The sequence below is a fragment of the Amblyomma mixtum genome, chromosome 8 (genome assembly GCF_055824585.1).
Source record: "Amblyomma mixtum isolate Tamu chromosome 8, ASM5582458v1, whole genome shotgun sequence".
Lineage (NCBI taxonomy): Eukaryota > Metazoa > Arthropoda > Arachnida > Ixodida > Ixodidae > Amblyomma > Amblyomma mixtum.
This window is the reverse complement of record NC_143019.1, coordinates 99,594,530-99,600,834: the sequence shown is the minus strand read 5'-3', so window position 1 is coordinate 99,600,834 and position 6,305 is coordinate 99,594,530.

Sequence of the window (6,305 nt, the reverse complement as noted above, 5' to 3'; positions counted from 1 at the left end):
ATAAAATGCGGCCATGAAATGGGTACTAAGGATGCAATGGCGAGTATTGATGTAATCTATGGAATGATGGAGTGCATAGTCCGACAAATGGGCTGACGAAGTTCACTGCATGAAGAAAGCATGAAGGTAACGTGCAAGGGAATTTAAAGCTTATCGAGATGTCCAGTGTCTTTTAAATATGTAAAAAGAAAGTTCATTGCAAGCCTCTGTTGCCTGAAGCAGGCTAAGAGACCTAAAACTTTGTCCATTGTTAGGGGCACTGGGCAGAGCTTCTGCATGCAATGTTCATAGTACGCACGCTCGTTAGCATACGCAGGGCACTCAAGCAGGATATCTTCCAAAGTTTCTATCGATGCACAGTTTTCACAATGCGGACTGTTCATTTGTCCAGAACGGTATCGAAAGGCGTTTGTATATGCAGCATTCAGACGAAGTCGGTGACAAAATGTTTCCAGATGTCGAGGAATTCTGGGTGAGAGTCTTGATCTAAGATGTGAGTCGACTGAATGATGAAATCGGTACTGATGTGTCGGCAAACTCAAAAGCCGATACGTTTCTTCGTAAGCAAAACTTTTAGCCATTTGGGACACATCAGATTTCGTGAAAAAAGTTCGAATGTATCTCCGATATTGATGGCCCTTACGGGCCGCTTCATCTGCTTTTTTCATTCGCCGGAATGCCACAGTGAGCAGGTACCCACTGAAATGTTATGCTGTGGCCTGCGGCAATAGCTAAATGATGTAGATACCCGATGTCCAGGGAAACTAGCTGGTGATTCGTTTTCTTCTGCAGGTTGGCCAGGATCTGCAGAGATGCTTTTGAATCGGTGAAAATAACCCAACGGCTGGCGATTCGGCGCAGGATGTAAGAAACAGCTTCCTTAATGCCGCGGAGCTCAGCTGTCGTAGAGGATGTCCTCCGCTGCAGCCGGTAAGAAAGGCCATGGCCTATTGAGGGCACATAAAGGCCACAATAAGAGGTTTCTTTAGTATTTGAACCATCGGTGAAGATATGGGTGTGCTGCGTATATTCTTCTGTTAAGTAGGCGAGAGTAGCTTGCAGAAGCGCTGCCTGTGGCATGCGGCGCTTTGCATTCACACCTGGAACAGACTTCTTCACCTTTAGAGGAGAGAGCGTCCATGGAGGAAATGCCAGAGGTAGTAGTTTCTGTGGCTGATTAATAGTAGGGAGGGGCAGGAGCTGCACTGCCTGGCCAAAGCTAGAGTTGCTGTGAGTTAGGAGGACACGGTGTAGGAAGTGCTTCTCCCTTGCAGGACATGGCGGTGATGGGTACGCATAGTTTCCTGGGCGGCAATGACCTCTAGTGGGAGAACCCTTTGGGAGGCCAAGACATATTCGCAGGCAGTTGTTCCGTGCGGCGTTGAGAGTCTTATTGCTTGATGTAGATACTATTTGAAGCACTTGTAGACAGTAGCGCAAGGTTCCTTCAACGTAGGCTTTTTCACGCACAAGCATTGATCAGAAGTTGCTACCCCACCTTGTTCCCGCCATGAACCTGAACACATGCGATGCTGCAGTAATCCTCTCGCGGAGTTTTTTTTATCTGAGGTGACCATGACAGATTATAGTCGATTATAACACCTAGGTATCGCTGAGATCGTACATATGGCAGCGATCGTCCGCCTAGGAGCAGCGGATATCGGGTCATCGTTTTTCTTGTAAACGCCATTGCAACGCTCTTTTCTGGCGAGAGACGAAGACCTCTGGAAGCCAGGTACATCGAAATGTGCAATAGCGCTCTCTGAAGACCTTGCTGGGTAATATAGCGCGAACGTGATGTGGTCCAGATGCAGATATCATCAGCATAAATTGTTATGCGGGTCCCTCGCGGAAGGTTTCTTCTTATGTGTATGAGGACAATATTCAACAGGAGAGGGCTGAGCATCGCTCCCTGTGGTACGCCCCTCTCCACTGCGTGAAAGCGTGTTGGACCGTTTGAACTGGTCATAAAAATTTGCTTCCTATGGAGGGTGTTATAAAAAGAAAGCAGCCACAGTTGCTCGCACGGCAGAGCAAACACAAGGGAAACCCCCTAAGAGCCATGAACCACCCCTAACCCCGACGTGGTTTTCACGACTACGGCAGCTCTTTCCGAGAATCAGTCAACACAGCGTGGCAAAGCAGCTGACAAGACCTACGCAGATGCAGTAAAAAAGAAGCGTGGGAAGTCCGTTGGTTCTTCTCCTTAATCAAAGCTGCTGCAACGCACTGCACAAGACCCGACAAACAGCGTCGCTCGCTCTAAGCCTAAGGCGCCACAACATGACAGGAAGACCAGCGGCAGGCAGCAAACCGGAAGCTCTGAACAAGACGTCACATGTCTACTGATTATCGAGATTATCTTGCGTCCGTAATTAAATTATTCGTACTGGTGTGGCACCACAGGGACAGGGACAGAGAAAGAGTGACAACAACACAAGTGCTCACTAACAACTGACAAAGTTTATTAAAAGCACAAAAAATATATAGACGAAACCTATGGTTACATGCACAGTCCTAACACGGTTACAAAGGTTACAGGCAAGAACACACGTTAAATCAGGACGAAATTATTAAATTATTTTTCGCTGACTAGAATTGGCCAGTATTTAGGTATATGGGCGTAGTACTTGACTGCCACTAATTAATGGTGATGAATTTTAATGGCGCAGGGCATCTCTGACCAAAGCGCTCCATGACAGAAGGCTTTTTGTTCTACTCAAGGTAGGGTGGAAGACCAATTTCTCAAGCATTTCACCACAAACAAGCCGAGCACCGGGCAGGGAAAACTTGTACCCATTGTAGCACCGTTCTGTAGCCGGCCGCACTGAGGATCGAATCCCGCACCTCCCGCATGCGAGGAGAATGCTCCCACGACTAGGCTAACGCTGTGGTAGGAAATCCATGGCATTAGTTAATCAATACGGCCGGACTTGCTGCGTTTTTGTGCGCCTACACACAACAAAGAAGTGGTAATGTTTCCCTAAAAGGCCACCTCCTTCAGGCATTTTCTGATGCAAGCTTATTGCCATGCGGCTTTAAACTCGACGATTTTCAGGAAATAACAGTTCAGCGAGGCAGTGCAGTTATATTTTCTTCCTCCACAGGCCGTGCTGGAATGTCTGAAGAGCCTGGGAAAAGGCAGACGCAATAGGGCTAAGTATAACACCTCCAAGAGCTGCAAAACTTGAGCACATAGCGTGATGCATATAAGGCACTCTCATAATCCAATTTAGTTCATCACCAACACCCAGAAATAAGACAGCCTCTCAGTTTGTAGTACAGACTAGAATGCTAGTTGCTGTCAATTTTGACTGACACTTTAAGAAGGCAGAGGCGCCAGAGCTAGCCTTTGTACCGAGTTTAAAGAGGCGCAAAGAAGGTATTGTGTCACGTACTCCAAAGTAGCAGAGCTCTGGCTCTTGCCAAGGATACTGGGACCAGCCAGCATAGCTTTCCTACAGCTGCCCTGCAATCGTAAGCTAAAATAAAATTGCGGTGGGTCACCGTCATCAGCTGTAAACACCGAAAAGAAGAAATCATTAAAAGGACTCGCAGTTGCCCACTGCTCCGTTATAATACTGCCATCAATGCAAAGATTTGATATAGCTTTATTATTAAGTTTGAAATGTCGCTAAAACATTGCTGGGGACGAAAGAAGAAAGTTTTTCATAGTTACGTTCTGATAATGCTCCTTTGCCTTTTTAATGCCGAGCCTCCATGCCGAGCTGCCGCAGGTCCTGAAGAGAGAACTGCGCCACCAGCAAAACGTCAAAGGCCTCATTTATCTCCCACAAATATGATCTCTGTTTCTGTATAAGGTGTTTCTGTTCTGACGCTGCTCCCACCGGTGCTGCTGCTTCTGCCATGGCCGCAACCGTTTTCCGGTCCTTGCGAAAAATGACGACCGCACTGTCTGGATTCTCGCGGCGCACCGGAAGGGTGCAAGCTACTCCATCATTAGTGTCATGTACGGCCCGCCTCGTTATGCAGGAGCTTGTCTGCGTAACTGAATTCATCACTTTGAAAACACGTTCTCATGACATCACCTTGGGTTGGTACTTCTGTCGCGCCATAACGCGGTCATCGATTGTGCTCGTGCTGCACTGGAGGTATTTTGCGCGCAGTGATTCCTCAGCAACCAATGCTCCTTCTGCTGCCTCTGCAAAAGCCGCCGTTGCCGAAGACACAGACCTGCCTGCGTACTCTTCCGTTGTTTTGGCCATCGCTTCTGACCTTCTTCGTGAGCGAAACATGCTTCTTACATCGTGGGAGGGAACAGCGCGAAACGAAACGACGGACAAAGGAAGAGGACACAAAGACGAGCGCCTCTTCCTTTGTCCGTCGTTTCGTTTCGCGCTGTTCCCTCCCACGATGTATCAGTACAAACTCGCCCAGTTATCCATCCTTCTTCAATGCTTCTTACACCAACGCCATTCTTTATCCGCCGCAAGTATATCTGCCCCAATCTTACGCATTACTCACCCTGCCAGCTAGCCTTACCGCGTCGCTCGTGACCAACCCATTGGAATACGCTTCCACAGTGCGTCGCGGTGAGTGCCTCGGTACGTCCAGATTGATTTCGTTCCCTGTGGCGATGAATGATGACGATTCGACCCTCGACGTAGATGTCCTAAGCCCGCTGATTCTTGAACTTGACAATTCGCCTCCAGATTTTTTCTTACCTCCATCGATGTCTCTCTTCATGCTGCTCAATGCACTCATCTTCTCGCACAGCTTCATCAATTTCGATCCTCCTGCAATTCAGACCAACCCGCTTTAACGTGCACGTTGACTGTCGTCAACCACATCAACACCGGTGACTATGCTCATCTCCGTCACCGCCCATGTTGTATCTCCGCCACTGAGCGCCAAGTTTTTCAATAACAACTTGACATCATGCTTCAGAGCGGTAAGGTTTAGGGCTCAGACAGTCAGTGGGCCTCTCCCCTGGTGCTCGTGAAAAAAGATGACTCTTTTCTTGTCTGCGCTGATTACCTCCACCTTAACAAGGTCACGAGGAATAATGTTTACCCTCCCCCCGTATTGTTGATGCTCTGGACTCTCTACTAGAAGCTTAATTCTTCTGTTCTCTCGATTTGCGCCCTGGTATCCCAGGTCCCCACGGCAGCCGAAGATTTCCCAAAAACCGCTTTTCAGAGCACTGATAGCCTGTATGAATTTAACGTCATGCGTTTTGGCCTCTCTGATGCTCCGGCTACTTGCGAGCGCATGATGAACACTACTTTGAGCTGCCTTAAGTGGGAGTCCTGCCTGTGCTATCTGGACGATGTCGTGGTCTTTTTGGCTCACTGCAAGAGTCATCTGTCCAGGCTCATGCACGTTTTGACCTGCCTGACGCACGCCGGCCTGCAGCCTAACTTGAAAAAGTGCCGCTTTTCTGCTCGCGAATTCAGAATTTAGGCCAGGTTGTGTCAAAGGAGGGTGTCTATGCAGGCACCGCCAAACTTCGAGCTGTGACTGCTTTTCCCAAACCTGCTTCTATTAAGGAACTGCGCAGCTTCCCCGGGCTCTGCTCCTATTGTTGGTGTTTTATTGGGAACTTTGCTGCGATTGTTGCCACTTAAACTATTCTCCTTGGCACCAACGTGGATTTCTCGACTTGGTCGCCCGCATGCGACTATGCCTATAAAACCTTGAGCACTCTCCTCACAGCGCCACCCATTCTGCACCACTATGGCACGCAAGCACCAGGCAACGTACACACGGTCGGCAGTGCTATTGGACTCGGTGCTGTGGTCGCTCAGCGCAAATCTGGCTTCGACGAATATGCAGTTTCTTACGCCAGCCGCACCCTGGCTAAAGCCCAGTCCTACTACTCCTTCACGGAAAAAGATTGCTTTGCCATCGTTTGGGCCCTCGGCAAGTTTTAGCCCTTACCTCTATGGACGTCGTTTTGACGGGGTCACGGACCACCACATCCTTTGATCGCTTTCTTCGTTGGAAGATTCCTCCGGTCGCCTTGCTCGATTGGCTTCCCGTCTAAAAGAATATCACATATGCGTCATCTAACGGTCGGCGCGCAAGCATCAGGACGCTGATATATTTGTCGATGCTAGAAGCGTGTCCCACCAGGCATGGGATCCAGGAGCACCGCCGCAGGGCCGAAGGAGGAAGGAAACGTGGGCCGGAGACGGGGAGTAGGGGAAGTGAAGGAAAAACTGTATTCACATATTTACATTATTTACATAGAGCGGGGCTGAGAATGGCTCTCAGTGGAAGGGCAACGTCTTCGTCAACCGTAGTCGACTGGAGCTAGCAGGCTTCTTTCGGCCACACTCACG